Source organism: Adiantum capillus-veneris, chromosome 18 (assembly GCF_014529385.1).
Source record: "Adiantum capillus-veneris isolate H3 chromosome 18, ASM1452938v2, whole genome shotgun sequence".
In the NCBI taxonomy this organism is placed as follows: domain Eukaryota; kingdom Viridiplantae; phylum Streptophyta; class Polypodiopsida; order Polypodiales; family Pteridaceae; genus Adiantum; species Adiantum capillus-veneris.
Genome location: NC_140948.1, coordinates 132,414,779 through 132,431,712, shown reverse-complemented (window position 1 = coordinate 132,431,712; position 16,934 = coordinate 132,414,779). Strand labels below are relative to the sequence as shown.

At 42.4% G+C, this 16,934-nt stretch overlaps 1 pseudogene; it reads right to left on the bottom strand.

The window, feature by feature from the left end:
- Positions 1-1,786: 1,786 nt before the first annotated feature.
- Positions 1,787-2,671, bottom strand: LOC147436445 (uncharacterized; annotated as a pseudogene).
- Between the last annotated feature and the right edge of the window lie 14,263 nt (positions 2,672-16,934).

The following is a 16,934-nucleotide window of genomic DNA, read 5'->3' as shown; positions in this document are numbered from 1 at the left end:
TTAAGTTAAATCCCTTTTTTTTTAACATTTTGACCATAGAAGAGTGTTATTAGACCTTAGGGTGACCTATCTAGACTGTTATATTACAATTTATTTGACCTAGACCACGATGGATTAGGATTTTGGTACCTTGTTGACTTAGTAGACATGTCCCCTTAGACCTCATATAGCTTTTCTTAAAGTTTTGTGATGATCCGAGTCCATTTGATCGAAATGGCGATTTTCCTCCCCTTTCACATTTTATTAACCCCTCTCCTTTTACATTGGGCGGCCATTGCCTCTTGGGCGGGCGGCCACTGGCCCCAATTGCTTTGAGCGGCCTATGCTTCATAGTGGGCACCACATTTTGTATACATATCAGCCAAGGCACAGCATTTAACATGCATATCGACCAGATCATTGCCTAGCACGACATCTTTTCACAGCAGACCTCGACTGACAATATTATCGTCAATTTTATTGTCCATCATCTCAGATAATTCCACATGCCTTTAAGACGCACGTATAGGTGACTGCATTTACATCCTTGCCGCAGCAATGTTGGCCATTCCCCACACCCAATGTGCCCCGAGAGGCACCGTTTTCAATTCTTCTTGCCACTACCATATGTGGCCCACTAACTGAGGCTACCAAATCTGCCAAAAGCCATCTGGTACCTCATCATTGGTCGTCATTTCCGACTTCCAGCATTAATATCTGTCAGCTCCGGACTCTGATTGGCAAGTTGTGAATCCCTATAGACTTCTCAAGCTTCATAGAGCGCTAGAAAGGGGGAAGGGGGAACACACCCAGCACACTACAAGCTTGTCTCTCTTTAGCCACGATAAATTCCACACCCCTAACCACACAGGATCACACACACTTGCACACTTTCTGCCAACCCCCCTATGCAACTGACTGCTCACGCTGCATGAAACACCACAGATGGCACCCTTTCCACTAAGAACTACAGCAACCCCTTTCTACAGCGCTCACCGCCTCCACTTCCATGCACCTAAAATGCTGTCGTAATGTCGTCCTTTACATGCAATAACAGTCCCGCTTTTTCCTTGTTAACTCCAAGCTTTACTTCAAAAAACTCCTTGTAGCTTGGCTGCACTTCACACGCTCCCATTGCGCATGCCAAGAGAAACCTCGACTTGGCCACCCCGCACACCTTTAATTGCTTGCTCCAACCTCCAAGTTTTCCAAAAACTGCCTTCTTTCAACTTCATATGAGTGCAAAGACAACACAGTCGAGATCCCTCATATCTATAGCATCATAAAGAAAACTCTATGCCATAATCAAAACTTCACGCCCTTTGGTGAAAATAGTCGACTTCACAGAATACTTTCCTCGATGATGAAATCGCGGTCGGGAGAGGTGACGACTGCTAGGACCGTTGACTAGCTAGAGCCACCCACAGCCTCAATATGTCATGATATTATTGAATGTGATGAAATCCACCAATCTCTAGCACTTCTAGATATCCCAATCAATTGATCTTATAAATCACCTATGACCTGTCAAAAGCCACATTTGACATAGCCATTCCGGTGGTACATGTTGTACCTTGCATCAAGCAACCGCTCAAGCAATATACCACCCACCTGCTATTTTTCATGTACCTACTTCAGGCTTTTCCCTAGGTCGACAATGTTTAGCTGCACCATCATTGCCCAACCCCTAGTTAAGCATTTATGCTCAACCATTGTATTATTTAGGTAAAATAGAATTGCATAATAAGAAAACTGCAATGTAGGTATGTACATAGGCTAGATAAAAGTAGATAGAGAGAAAGGTTCATCAGCTGTAGAACCCTCCAGGGTCAAATGGAAAGCCATGAGCTTTCCCAAGCATGATTGCAACTCCTCCTGGATCAAATTGGCGGTACTGAGCATCGCCATCCGTCTGTACTACATGCATATTCCACCCTTCCTTTGCACTTGCAAGCCCAAAAACCAACCTCTCATACAGCTTCACATAGCACCGATCTTCAACAACCTGTATCCATACGCCGGCTTCATACACAAAATAAGCATGTAAACAAACCTGTGAAGCGTCTGCACCATACATCATGATTCTCTCACCTGCTAGAGAGCTCTCCATAGCAGACCCCTCATCAAGAGAGCTTTGCAAACTGTGCAAAACTAGCTATGAAGCAACTTTCAAAAGCATGTCCCATCAATAGCATAACACCCACCTTTGGCAACTTGTCTTCCACTACCACTGCTTCTTGCATAGCCAAACCTACCTGTGTTCCAAGCATACCCTTTGTTGTAGGTCCTTCAAATGGCATACACGCCATACCTGACTCACCATGCCAATCTTCGTCCACCATAGCCTTTGATGCTTCATCTTCAGCCACTTCATGCGAGAGCAAATCGGATTGCTCGACCACCTTTGCCTGCTCTTCAAGGACTTCTTCTATGACCATATCATCTGCTAAGCAAGAAAGAAATCCATGACCTATTACCTTGTTCTTTGGTATGTTGACATCGTCCACACCTTCTGGAATGCACTGCCGCTTTTCAACACAATCGGTAGGGCAAGGTTGCCCAACCCCCTAGCTAGCTTCTTCCTACACAGCTTCGCCCATTGCTTTGACAACATCTTCAAACTTGTCCTACGAGCTCTGATCCATAGCTTCATTTGATTATTCATGCATACACACTTCAACCAAGACCGCATCCTTGCTAACCAGGCTAACAGGCTCTTGTACAACAGCATACCAAACTGGAGGTATAAATTGAATGAATGACGAGAATGGCTTACCAATGGGAAAGCAGCTACCTCTTTGACGCTGAACTTTCTTTTGGCACATGATGACTCTCCGTTGTTGAGCTATACCCATAAATTGCAGGCTTCAACAAGCCCACCTCCAGCTTCCTCTTTGCTTTCCTGCTCTTTACCTTCGCCAAGCAAACCATTTGTGCATAGTCCTCTACACCACCACACTCGACCTTCTCCTTGATTCGCAGATGCAAGCAAGCAAGAAACTGCTCTCGCTTGAAATGAGATCCATTTTGCACACATGTAATAGTAGCTAGTCTCTCCCAAATAGACTCAAATGTTTAATCCTAAAACAAAGCAAAATCTTCACTTACATCTTGCTTAATCTTGGTCAATTGTTCACCCAAGTCCGACGGAGAAACCCGCTTCTCAAAATCTTCAACAAACCGCTTGCGAATCTCGCGCAATGATTGCCGATCTGCAACCTTCAATCCTTCAAACCAGGCTTGGCTCATCCTTGTAGAATGAATGGTAGTGCCTTCAATTTGGCTTCATCTCCATAAATTCTCATCTGCAATAGGTATAGCTCCAGATTGCAAAACCAATGTCCAGCCTCTTCTTCTCCAACAAGCACCAATTCAATATCAGGCATCATCTCTAGGCTTTAAATTTTCATCCAGGAGCAATCAATAGGTCCTCAGTGGGGGCACCACTGATGGAAAGGGGGAAGGGGGAACACACCCAACACACTACAAGCTTGCCTTTCTATAGCGAGGATAAATTCCACACCCCTAAGCACACGGAATCACACACACATGCACACTTTTTGCCAACCCCCTATGCAACTGACTACTCACGCTGCATGAAACACCACAGATGGCTCCCTTTCCACTAGGAACTGCAGTGCCCCCTTTCTGCAGCGCGTGTTGTCTCCCCTTCCATGCACCTATAGTGTTGTCGTAACGTCGTCCTTTGCATGCAATAACAGTCCCGCTTTTTCCCTGTAAACTCCAAGCTTTACTTCAAAAAAATCCTTGTAGCTTGGCTCCACTTCACATGCTCCAATTGTGCATGCCAAGAGAAACCTCAACTTGGCCACCCCACACACCTGTAATTGCCTGCTCCAACTTCCAGGTTTTCCAAAAACTGCCTTCTTTAAACGTCATATGAGCGTAGGGACAACATAGTCGAGATCCCCCATATCCATAGCATCACAAAAAAAACTCTATGCCCTAATCAGAACTTCACGCCCTTTGGTGAACATAGTCGACTTCACAGAATACTTTTTCCTCAAATATGAAATTGCGGTCGGGAGAGGTGACGACTGCTAGGACCGTTGACTAGTTGGAGCCACCCACAGCCTCAGTAGGTCATGATATTATTGAATGTGATGAAATCCACCAATCTCTAGCACTTCTAGATATCCTAATCAGTTGAGCTTGAGATTCACCTTTGCCCTGCCAAAAGCCACATTTGACATATCCATTTCGGTTGCATATGTTGTACCTTGTATCAAGCAACCACTCAAGCACTATACTACCCACCTTCTATCTTTCATGTACCTGCTTCAATATTTTCTATGAGTCGACAATGTTTAGGTGCACCAGCACATACAAACCTTGCTGAGGCTGTAAAATTCCCAGAGGGCACACCGATCGAGCGGACTAGACTGGTACGGAACTGGCCCTTGTTGAATCTTTAACGGCCAATATCTTGGCGATCGAAACTCCGATCACTAATACCAACGCGCTCCACAAAGTGAGCACTTCATGCCCATGCATTCATTTCATTTTTATCCCCTCGGCTGTAAGTGCGCAATTTGGTACGGATGTGCAATTGACTCAAACTTCAAATTGCCATAACTTTTTCACCGTATCTCCAATCAATGATCCGTAAAGAATGGCCGGTAGAGCACTTCAAGCACTACAGTTCTAGATCATAATCTCCTATTTGTGATCACCTCAAGCATAGTCCTTTTTAGCATCATCGAGGCATCTGACTGTTGGCCCTTTAAAGCCACATCTGGCATACATTAACCATGAAACTTGGCATGTTAACAAGCCCTCATCACTGCTTAGTATATGTGTAGGCTTCAAAGAAGCTTAACTTGCATTTCTTTGCTCTTTTTCCCATCATGGAAGCGGATCAGCACAACAATGAGGCCAAAAATCACCTATACATTGTGGCACACAAGGGTTTTTTGCTCCTCCCCAAGCCCGGTTGGGTGTTGCGATGCACTGTGAGCCACCTGCACCCCCCATCCGGTCCCTCGGTCATGCTGTTCTGATGTTGATGGTCACTCCCAGTCATCCATAGTGCATGATCATGATGGACACTTAATTAAACAACTTGGGATGTAAAGTTATCAATAAAACTTAATTTAAGTAACAAATTGTGCAATTGCACCAAATGGTAGAATTTGAGTTATTGATATTATAAGAAAAGATTACAATTCTCAAAAAAAAGGTTACATGGAGATACTCTAGTTCTTATGGAGGCAAACCTCATTTTGTAAGTTGATAGCAAGGGCTAAATCTATGTTTGATGCACCATACAAAAAGTGCCATCTTGGAATAATTGCACCAAAATATTCCCATTCCTCTTGCTCTCTTGCCTTCTCTCCACCTCCTACTTCTTGTGTGCTTCTCTCTCATCCTCCTCTTTCTTTTGTTTCTCCTCAGCTCTTTTGATTTTCTTGGCCTCTTGTGCTTCATATTTGGGGTTGCGTGGTATTACCTTTTGAACTCTTTGTTTGATGTGAGGGCCAAATCTTTGCAACATAGTTTTTGTGATTACTTGAGCCACATGCTGTGAGATGAAAGGTGGTATTTCCTCATTAAGTAGTGAGCCCTATTATTCTTCTTTGATGGCCCATGTATCTTGTTCCACTCTTCCTTATCTTTGTAGAGTAGAAAGTGGTAGGGGATCCAACAAAGACGTGTGGGTGGCAGATTTAATAGTGATTGATCACAAAAAAATTGTTGCATGGTTGTTTTATCCTCCCTATTTGAACGTTGGGGAGAGACTCAAGAGCTTCAAGAGTGGGTTGTGGTGGTTGGTTCTCCAAATGTGGTCAAGTTTGTCGATTTGATGTATGGATTCTGGATGAACTCATGGTTGCAGATTTACTATGGTGTGAGTAGTGGTCGTGCCATTGGTGTACATAGTGGTTTGGTTTTGTGTGTGGCCTATGTGGTGGCATGGAAGATATGAGTGCATGCTTGCGTGTGCTTAAGAGGATCCTTTAGAGTGTATGAATGAGAAAACTTCAAGTTATGACTTTTGACTTAATAAAACTAATAAAAAATAAAAAATAAAACTCAAAAGAAATGACACTTCATGCACGGAACTACAAATTGTGCCGCCAAAAAATCACTTGGCATCACTATGCATGTTTACAACAAAGATGGTAAATTGGAAAAAAAATATATACCCAATGCCTACCATTTCATTGCCTAATCTCTAACCACCACCACAATTATTGCATGCACTTGCGGCTTGATACGATTGTGATCACCTCATGTTAATCACTTTTGTAATCCTACATTTTAGCCTATTTTTCACTCTAGTCTTCTTCCTCTCTCTTCTCATTAAAAATCTATAGAACCAGTTGAACATCTCATGTAGAGCATTGCTCCTTTTTCTTCCACCTCCATGATGTGTATTGACTACTTTTGTTTAATAATGTGAGCGTTCCATTCCTTGGCTACTCCAAATGCCCAATTAACCATAGATGTCAAGAAAAAATGGACCATGTGCAACATATATGTACTACAAACAAATGTAAATGGATTTAGTTTAAATACACAAGCAATTTGATTGTAGAGATCACGTATTCAACCCACCATGTAATGTGTTATGTATGTTTTTCCCTAGGAATCAACCATTTGGCCTATGAAACTATTGATTTCAAACTTCAAGGTGGAGATCTCATTAAAGGTTAGCTTTGTCTTTTCAAGCAAACTAAGATATCATCAATAGACTGCCATGCACAAGAACGCTTAATTCCAAGGACTACTTTGTTACCTCTGTAGGTGATTATGTCACACACCTTTCGTTCAAAATTCATTTATGGGGAATGAATGTAAATGGGTACCCCCTACTCACACGCAAATAAGGAGACAAAAAGATAGATAGATAGAGAGATAGATAAATAGATTTCATTATCGTCCATGGAGGTCACATATTACCCATGGGATCAAAAAACACAACAGTACAACTTTCTTCCAATAGAAGGCATCATATACATATCAGTTAAGAATTGAGGGTCCATCAAAGAAAGGGAGGAGCAGCAAAACAGATCCTAAGGAGGACTAGGAGCAGGGAGAGTTGATCTCGAAGTTCGAAACTCTTGAATGGCTGATTTTCCCCCCGATAAACTACCCATTTACCTTGTTTGTGGGCTTCTTGCATCTTCTTGATCTTGATTGCTTTACGTTTGAGTTGGTCAGTGGCTAATTCCACAGCAATCCAGAGCTTGGTCCCCTTGAGGAGGCAAGATTGGCACAATAGTTTTAGTCGTTCCTCCTTGTCCTTCAAGGTGCTTAGGGTTCAAGAAGGAGCTCTACTATCATGTGTCGATAGCTTGCAAGGTGCATGGGGGTGGGGAGGCCCAAGATGACTTGCGGGTAGAGTTGCTGTGAGACCAGGGATTTTGTAACCTACCTCACTTCCTAGCCTCTTGCCTTTTATACATGCAAACCACCGATCTCAATTCAAACTGGCCCCCTAGCCTTTAGACCCTTTACCTGACATTACTCCCCGCTTGGAGAAGTGTTTTCATCTTACAAACAAAAGAGAGAAATTTTTTCTTAAGAATACTAATGTTTTCGCAAGTGGCACCTTCCTCAAGTATGTCTTTCCACTTTACTAATGCTTGTCGACACACACAATGACAAGTACATAAATCATGATAGTCAAGAAAGCACTCAGGTTCATGTGGCTGGGTTGGAGGTTCAATGAATTCAACCAAAATTTTTTGATCAATACCATTGTCATCCCTATGCAAGCATTTATGTAAACGACTTACATGATAAACCGGATGAATACGAGAGTGCGCAGTAAAGAGAGTTTCTAAGTCGTATATCCAACACACTTAAGTATCTTAAATGGCCCACAATATCTTGGAGATAATATAGGTGTTGGTCGAGTTTTCAAAGTTTTTGAACGTTCTGGCACACGTAAAAATACATCTTCCCCTTCCATGAAGGTTACCTGCCGACGTTTCTCATCAACATACTTTTTGTATCTATCATGTGCTTGTCAAACATTTTGACAACCAAGTTTTAGCATATCCATGTGCTCTTAAAGAAAATCCTTGACTTGCTAAAGTTTCTCAATTTTCAACTCCACTATAACTCGTGATTGAGGTTGAAAACCATACATAAGCATGAAAGGACTAAAACATGTCGTCACATGCTTTGCACTATTGTAAAAAAACTCTAAAATAGGGAGATAAACCTTCCAATCTAATTTCTTTTTGCTAGCTTATGCTCTTAGCATATCCTCTAGCACTTGATTAACATGTTCACACTGACCAAAATCAAATTATCTGCAGTACGTATATTCATTTGTGCACCCAATCAATTAAACATAGTCCTCCAAAAATGATTGTTTAACTTGGAATCATGATCACTCACAATATTGTTGGGCAACCCATATAGCATGTACATCTTATTAGTAGTACTTATGTTGAGTTGTGTACCCAATCGTTTAAGCACAATCCTCCTGTGCGCTCCTTGCCGCACTGTCGAAGCAAGGGACTTGCCAATACACCGTGTGCGAGCCACAAACAGCTCCAAGCACACAACAAGCCTAAACTAGCAAGCTCAAGAGAACAAAGGGTGTGTCACTCACCGCTCTACGCTCGCCTTCGTGGTGGATTCCTCGCCGCGATGAAGAAGAAGCTGCAGTCGTGCCGCGCTCAACCGCCTCGCCGCCGCCGTGCCTTCGTAATGCTCGATCGCACACACACTCTCCCTCTCTCTCTCTCTCTCACACACACACACACACACACACAAGGAGGTGAAGAAGAAGAAGATGGAGATGGAGATGGAGCAAGAGCACTCTTCAATTGCACAAATGAGAGAATGAGTAAAAATTAGGTTTAGTTGGCTTTTATAGGAGCTCACCCCATTCACACTTGGGCGCCCATGCTTAACCAACTAATCCCTTGAATGTCCAAGTTAAAGTGCGCCTCTCATCGGCGATCACTCTACATTTCCCTATTGGTCCGACAAGCCCGGTACCTGACTCTACCGAATACATAATACACGTCCGTCGTAGGTGATGGGGTGTCCGTGAGCCGTGAGGGTTAACATGCCCCCCTTCCTGATGTAGATTCCGTCCTCGGAAGCTATTGAGTTGAAGCTGGTTCGTCGAGGTGGAAGAGCATTTGAGATGAATGTCCTTAGCCTTCTTCAGTCACTGCAAAATCAAACAACATTGGCACAGTAATTGCATTCTCTTAAAAAGCATATGCAGTTTTAGGTAGACAAATTGATTGGTCAAAGAATTTCAAACAATTTGTTAGCAATGAACATTAAATTGCAATGTAATCAAATGCATAAACAGATGTAAAGGCAAAAAATTAAACAAGTCTGGGATCGCTAATTTGACGGTCGAAAGGCACTAGAGATCGAATATTAATACCATGGGTAAGCTTCTTAATTTTCTGTGGTCAATTAATTTGTTTAATCGCGAGAGCCAAGTATTCATGTTCGAGGGCTGACTAGAGGCTATATCTAGAAGACTTTGTAGTTAAGCTACCATAAAAGGAATTTCTCATGAAATCATCGCCTAACTGATTACTTTTTCTTTGACCCCCCAAAGTCTTTTCACACTGATTCAATTTTGAAGTGGGTGCTTATTTTGTATGCCTTGGGTTTTTTGCTTTTCAAGGAAAAGCGCCCACACTGGGAACCTCTAGGGCTCTAGTACCATAGGCAATACATGTGAGTGAAGTACCAATTTAAGCAGGGATTTCTCTTCATGCTTAAAATTTTACATTGTGGCACTTTGATTTTTTTTTTTTTCATTTTCAGCATTTTAATTTTGTAACTTTGGGAGGTCATATAACACTGTTACATTCCCCAGGCTCATCACATTAGTAAACTCCCTTTATAATACTTAAGCTAAAGGTCACTAGTGTTAAGCCCACTAGAAAGCCCTAGTACATTTCATACAATGCTGCCTAAATCGGATTAAGAACCTAAGTAACCACTGCTTATTAGGAAGGCATTCCCCATGGTATTAAGAGAAGATTTCTAATACCTAGCTTGGTCAAACTAGCTTAGTCGGACTGCTTGATTTTTACACCTAAACAAGTGATTATGACAAAACATTACATTGAATTAAATGTTTGATACTAAGCAAATGCGCTGAATATTATGCTACCAATCACAATCAAAGCAGACAATCATAGATGCAAAAAGATAAGGGCAATGCTAATGGACAAGAAACACCTGTTTGTGTTGATGGTCGCGCTTGATTTGAAGGTTCCATGAAGGTCCAAATCCTATCAATAGCAACACGCTCCTGTACACACTAGGAAACAAAAGGAATACCTCCAGGAGGCACATCAGTGGGAAAAATTAAAACTCCTAAAAAACAAACTCAAAACACAATCTAGACCCCTAACCTACCTATCTGTCACCCCTTTTAGAATCAAGGAAAGAGGATATTATATAAACCGGGTGGCCACCCTAAGGCTAGGCCTCTATCCTCATCATCTAGATAAATAAAATCGTTGTCCGTGAGGCCATAGTCTTCCTCGGTCTCTATTAGTTCCTCTTCATCATCCTCTTGTGCAAGCATGCTAATCAAGAACCTCGTGATGCGTGGATACTCATCTTGTGCAAAAGAATAAGCATGTGCCATTGGAGACACATTCGCTACTGGGTAGGGATCACTAGTTAGCCATAGACGTATCAGCCATTCTAACTCCTCAAAATTTCTCTCACATGCAAGGCTCTCTATCAAATCCCATTCGCAAGAAAGTATAGGGTAGCATACGTAGAACACTTGTTGAAAAGACAAGGGGTACCTTTCATCAAAAATAGAAGTGCATGCCTCTGGTGAAGTAGCCATTTCTGACAAGACAGATAGATTTGGTTAGGCCTTTAAAACATAAGAGTTGTTTTTGTGTGTTGCTTGAATTGACACGGTGAATTTGGACTTATATGTAAGATCTGATAGGGTGCTCTCTCATTGCTACGCGCTCTTGCTCTTTACTATTTTTGTTTTTTTGTGAGTATAAGGCTATATATATACATTCCCTAAGATCGGAGATTAAGAGGTCAGGGAAAAAGGTTGAGAGGGAAGCAAGTGAATGATGGATGTCCACAAACACTCCCCCCTTCCTTGGGTAGATCATACCGTTTGAAATGAGCTTGTCACCCTTTGAAACCAATTGTTCCAGTTGGTAATAGGTGAGGATTTTTTCCGGTAGTTTTCTATTACCCTAGGTGCCTCGTCAAGTTGCAAGGGTGGTAAGGTACTCTCCCATGATTTTATTTGCAACGTTGTTGTAGGTGGCGAACTTACCCCGGAAGGTGCAAACTCTTTCGTGCTTGGATGGATATGTACAGTGGTAGGTGGAGGTTGTGTCGAAGCTTCTATTTGCATATAGGAACTACATGAAGAGCAAGAAGCTTCATTTGATTTCCCTGTTCCTGAGCTAGGTGGAACAAATCGTTCTTTCTTTGGTACCCAAACTAGCTCTAGAACGGGTGTGTAACATTCCATGATTTTTTCCTTTCCGCGATTTTCAATTTGTTTTGGAGCCACAGGATTGGGTTTACATGGGCCAGGTGACAGGTAAGAGTACACTTTACGTTTGGGCACCCAGATTTGATCATTTCCTTCATAGTATCCTTGGGCTTCCAATAGTCGTTTAGGAATCCAACGCAACGTTTCTTTACATTTCTTGGAGTGAGTGGTACGGTTCTTACTAGGTTTCCATTTTTTTGCATCAACCATGCTCACTACAGAGGTTTTAGGGACCCACTTGTATGTTTTCTCTGTTATATTAGGATGGTTCTTGTGTGTCTCAAGCTTTCTTTCAACTACATCAGTTGAAGCTCTAGAGAGTTGGGCTATGGGGACGTATGGTTCAACCTCCTGGACATGCAATGTCTTGGGTTTTATTTCCTTGGGCAATATCTCAGGGACTATGGCTTGAGTGGTAGGGCTAAGAGTTGGTTTTTGCGTTGTAACACCCCCAGTCCCCCAATCAATAGTGCATTTGGTGGCTATCATCCACGTGCGGCCTAGGTTTATATTACCCTCCATAGTTCCAGTAGGCATGACCAAAAAGTCTTGAGCTACCACCCCATTGTCATAACTGATAGAAGTGTGCCAGATTCCAAAAGCCGTAGTTTTTTTCTTGTTGACACCCTTGACTTGGATAATACTCTCAGATAGAGGTGGCTTCCCTAATTGACACCACACCCCATAGGATAGCAGATTGTATTTAGCACCCGTGTCCAATAAGGCGTTATATAGCACTTTTCCATAGGCACTATTTAACTCAATGGGGTATCGTAGAGGTGTGTCAGAGTCCAACCCATCCTCTTCGATTTCCATGTGGAATGCATTTGTGACCCCAAGGTTAGCCTCTCGTTTTTGTCTTATACGTTGTTGTCGCTCCTTAGCCTCAGCTTGAGCTTGTATCTTGTTTAACTCGGTTTGTGCTTTGGCGGCCTTTTTTTGATGAATGGCCCGTAGTTCTTCTTGGCTTAAAGGATCATAATATCTTTTGAATTTACTCCCATTGAGGAATCCAATGGTTTCAACTCCATCAAGAGTTTCCACACGAAGGGTACCTTGTGGGGTAATTTCACATACTCTATATGGTCCTTTACCAGCATATTTCAACTTTTTCTTCTCTTTACGTACTCCATACATAAGGACTTTATCACCAACTTTGATGTCCTTGTCCTTCACATGGCGATCAAACCACTTCTTTCTCCTATCCTTTTCCACAAGAGCATTTTGCACAGCCAACTGTCTCTCTTCGTCTAGTTTTTCTAAGATAAACAAACGCTCGGTTAAGGGGTTACCATTCCATCCTTCTTGCGAAGCTACCCTAAGACTAGGAATGACAAACTCCCAAGGCATAACCGCTTCTTGGCCGTATACCATTTTGAATGGCGTACAATTAATAGCCACTTTATAAGCAGTACGATAAGCCCATAGAGCAGATGTCAACTTCAAATCCCAATCAGTGCGATGAGCTTCTACCGTCTTGGTTAAAATAGAGATTAGAGTCTTGTTGGTGCTCTCGGCTTGTCCATTAGCTTGCGGGTAATAAGGTGTAGACTTATGGTGGGATATCATAAAGGTCGTGGTAAGCTCTCTTATTACCTCATTTATAAAATGGGTACCATTATCACTAACAATTTCAAAAGGGAAACCAAATCTTGTGATAATGTTCTCAAAAAGAAACTTAGCTGTTGTCCTCGCGTCAGCTTTTTGTGAAGCCTTAGCTTCAGCCCACTTTGTTACATAGTCCGTAGTAACTAGAATATATCGAGATTGAGTGTTGCGAGCTGCGGGACTAATTGGACCTACAAAGTCTAAGCCCCATTTTTCAAATGGTTGGGTTACTTTAATAGGATGTAAGGGCATTCTGTCCTTGCGCAGTGTGGTCTTGTAACGTTGGCACTCATCACACCCTTTTGTAAAAAGTGATGCATCCTTAAATAAAGTTGGCCACCAATAGCCTGATTGCAGCGCCTTTCTAGCAGTCAGGTCCCCTGAAAAATGTCCTCCTGCTATGCCCATATGTGCTTCTTGCAAGATATACAAATATTCATCCTCGCGGGCACAACGCCTAAGAATATCGTCCTTGCCTAATCTATACAGGGTTCCGGCAATCAAACAATAGGGTTCACATTCTTTTACTAGCCTTCGAGCGATATCCTTACGAAGTTCCTTGGGTGGAAAACCATTAACTAAAAAGTTAACAATGTTCTCATTCCATTCAGGCATAGTCTCAACTATGAATAGGGAAGTATCGGGTAATTCATCATCAACTCCTGTAGGGGCTTCACCATTGGGTATGCGAGACAAATGATCAGCCATGACGTGCCTTTTACCGGGTCTCACTACAATCGTGAAATCAAACTCCAGAAGAATTAACAACCATCGTGCGATTCTTCCTGTGGAGCATGGCTTGTTTACCAGATACAGCAACGCTTGATGATCCACATAAAATACAAACTTGTTTGCCAGAAGGTAGTAGCGAAATTTCTTTACTGCATAAACCATTGCCAAACCTTCTCGCTCTGTAGTGGTGTAGTTCCTTTCAGCATCGTTCAATTGACGGCTTGCAAAGCTAATGGGATAGTCCAATTTATGTTCTCCTGGTTGAGTGAGAACACACCCAATAGCAAAGTTTGATGCATCAATATGCACATGGAAAATGACATCCCAGTTAGGTGTCCTTAAAATCGGAGCACTTGCTAGTGTTTTCTTCAATTGTTCATAGGCCTGGTCACACTCTTCAGTCCATTTAAATTCAATGAGAAGCTTGTACAAAGGACGTGCTATCTCAGCGAAAAATAAAATAAACCGTCGATAATAACCCACGTGTCCCATGAACCTTTGAACTCCCTTGTAATTGGTTGGTGGTGGTAACTCTAGAATCACTTTAATTTTGCTCTCATCGGTTGAGATACCATTCTTGGATACTATATGCCCTAAAATAACTCCATGCTTGACCCAAAATTGGCATTTGAACGGGTTCAATGAGATACGATATAACCTACATTTTTCAAACACCTTCCGCAAACATGATAGATGTTCTTTCCAAGAAGAGTAAACACAAAGGTCGTCTAAGAAAGCTTCACAAAACTCTCTCAAATATTCTTTAAAAGCAGTGTTTATTAATCGTTGGAATGTAGCAGGGGCATTTGTTAAGCCAAAAGCCATCACACGAAATGCAAACACGCCAAATTCTGTGATGAAGGCAGTTTTAGCTTGGTCCTCTAGCGCTATCGTGATTTGGTTGTAGCCTGAGTACCCATCTAGAAAGCTATAAGCTTCCTTGCCTGCAACTCTTTCGAGTACATGTTCGGAATATGGTAGGGGGTAATGGTCTCTTCTAGTAGCTGCATTAACTTTTTTGAGGTCCACGCACACCCTGAGTTTCCCATTCTTTTTTGGCACGATAACTATTGGCGACACCCATTCAGAGTGTTCAATAGGATATATGAACCCACATTTGATAAGCTTTTCTAGTTCTTCTTGAATGATCTTTGCGTACTTAGGATTCATCGGGTAGGGTCTTTGTTGTACGGGCTTCGCAGTGCTAATCATAGGGATTGTATGTTGGACCACAGAAGGCGGAACACCTTTCATATCATGGTATGTCCAAGCGAATACGTCCTTGAATTCCTTGAGAAGCTCTTTGAGGACCGCCTCTTCAACTTCTGTGAGGTCTTGGGCAATAAAAACAGGTTTTGATTCTTCACCGGGGTCAGCTAATTCTATTTCTTTAACTATTGCCGGACCATCATAGATTCCAGTATTCCCATCGATAGGTATTCTTTGGGCTTTTGTGTACACAACCTTTGCTTCCCCTGTGGTGTAAGATTTGAAATGTTATGGTGCAGGATGCAAGTCTGTGGATTCTGGTTGTGCGTTGGTTTGTGCTTCCATTTCTGCTTTCTTGTGTTGTCGAGCTAACTCTTGGTTTTGACGCCTCCTTGCAGTGCGGCTCAACTTTGGCTTGTCTATGATCTCTAATTGGGCTATGTCATGGGGTCGTGGTCTACACCACATAACATTTTGGAGATATTCACCCCAATTGTCTACCAATTTCGATGAGCATCACATGCTCCTATATAACTGAGCCATTCTGCTGAGGATCTCTTCTTGTTTATCCTAGCACGTACATTGGCTCGATATCGACGCCTCTTAAGGTTTTTCTTTTTCTTATTTGAGACCTGCTTTTGATTTGCATTTAGATCTGGCTCACTAAAGGAGTCCTCGTTGGTGTCCTCTTCACTCTCGGAGGAGCTATCATCGGTTGATGTGCTCGGTCCTTCCGAATGTTTTGACTCTGAACTTGCTCCACTCTCTAATTCATGAGATTCAGAATCCGTTTCACTCTGGGAGTCAGTGTCCAAGTCGTGTTGGTCAAAGTCTTCTATTGAGCTATCAGTGTCACTGTCAGATTGGTCCACAATTGCCTTGCCCTTAGAAGATGCATGTATGGCACTTATCATGTTAAGAGGTGCAATTTGTGGTACCTCTTCCCCCTCTGGTGTGACCCAAGTGGTTCCTCTATTTCCCCAGGTATCTATGGTTGCAGCTAGGTGTACCCAATCCACATTGTCCGACTCAGTCATCCCAGGTAGGATATCCATATAAGGAGAATCTTGGCCAATGTCTGTATCCTTCTTACAAGTGTAACAATATTGTAGTGGGGCCGAGTGAACTGTGGTGTCAGAGCGATGATCAATAATGGTTTTACTCCCTAAGGGGTGTACCTTACCAGTCACCAAATCCACTCTAAGGATAGAGTCTTGGAATTGCAAATAGACATGATTTTTAGACCAATCGTGAACCATTTGTGCTTCCCTCATGAATGGTCGTCCTAAAATCATTTCATATGACATAAGGTGTTTAGAGAAATCCATTACAATGAACGTATGTCGTACCTTGTGTCCTAGAACTTTGATCTTAAGATCCTTGAGCATCCCCATAGGTTTGGCTATGGTACCATTTGCCATCTTTACCACAATGTTAGTAACACTAAGGCGGGGTTTTCCCATGGATTCCCAACAATCTTTTGTAACGATGCTAACTCCCGCACCACCATCAAGAATTCCCTTTATAGTTAATCCCTTGGTAGTGATGGGTAGGGTCGCATTAGACTCGTCGCCTTCAAAATACTGCCCTAATTCGTTAATGGGTACCTCGATCACAGACTCGTGTCCATCTAAGTCAAGTGATTGCACATGATTTTCCTCATCAATCATAATCGAGTCAGGCCTATTTGGTTGCGCAAACTGCGGTAATCCCGTTCATAGCTCTCCGTTAAGGAATGCTCGAAGTGCAAGGAATAACTCAGGATCTCCATACAGCTTTGCTATGATCGTGGTTCGGACCTCAGAAGACATGAAGTCCACTAGTTTGGCAACATTCATTGGCGTTTTGCAGGGTGTAGGTCCTTGACTAGGAATTGGTGAGGATGGAATCTCATATTCCTCAA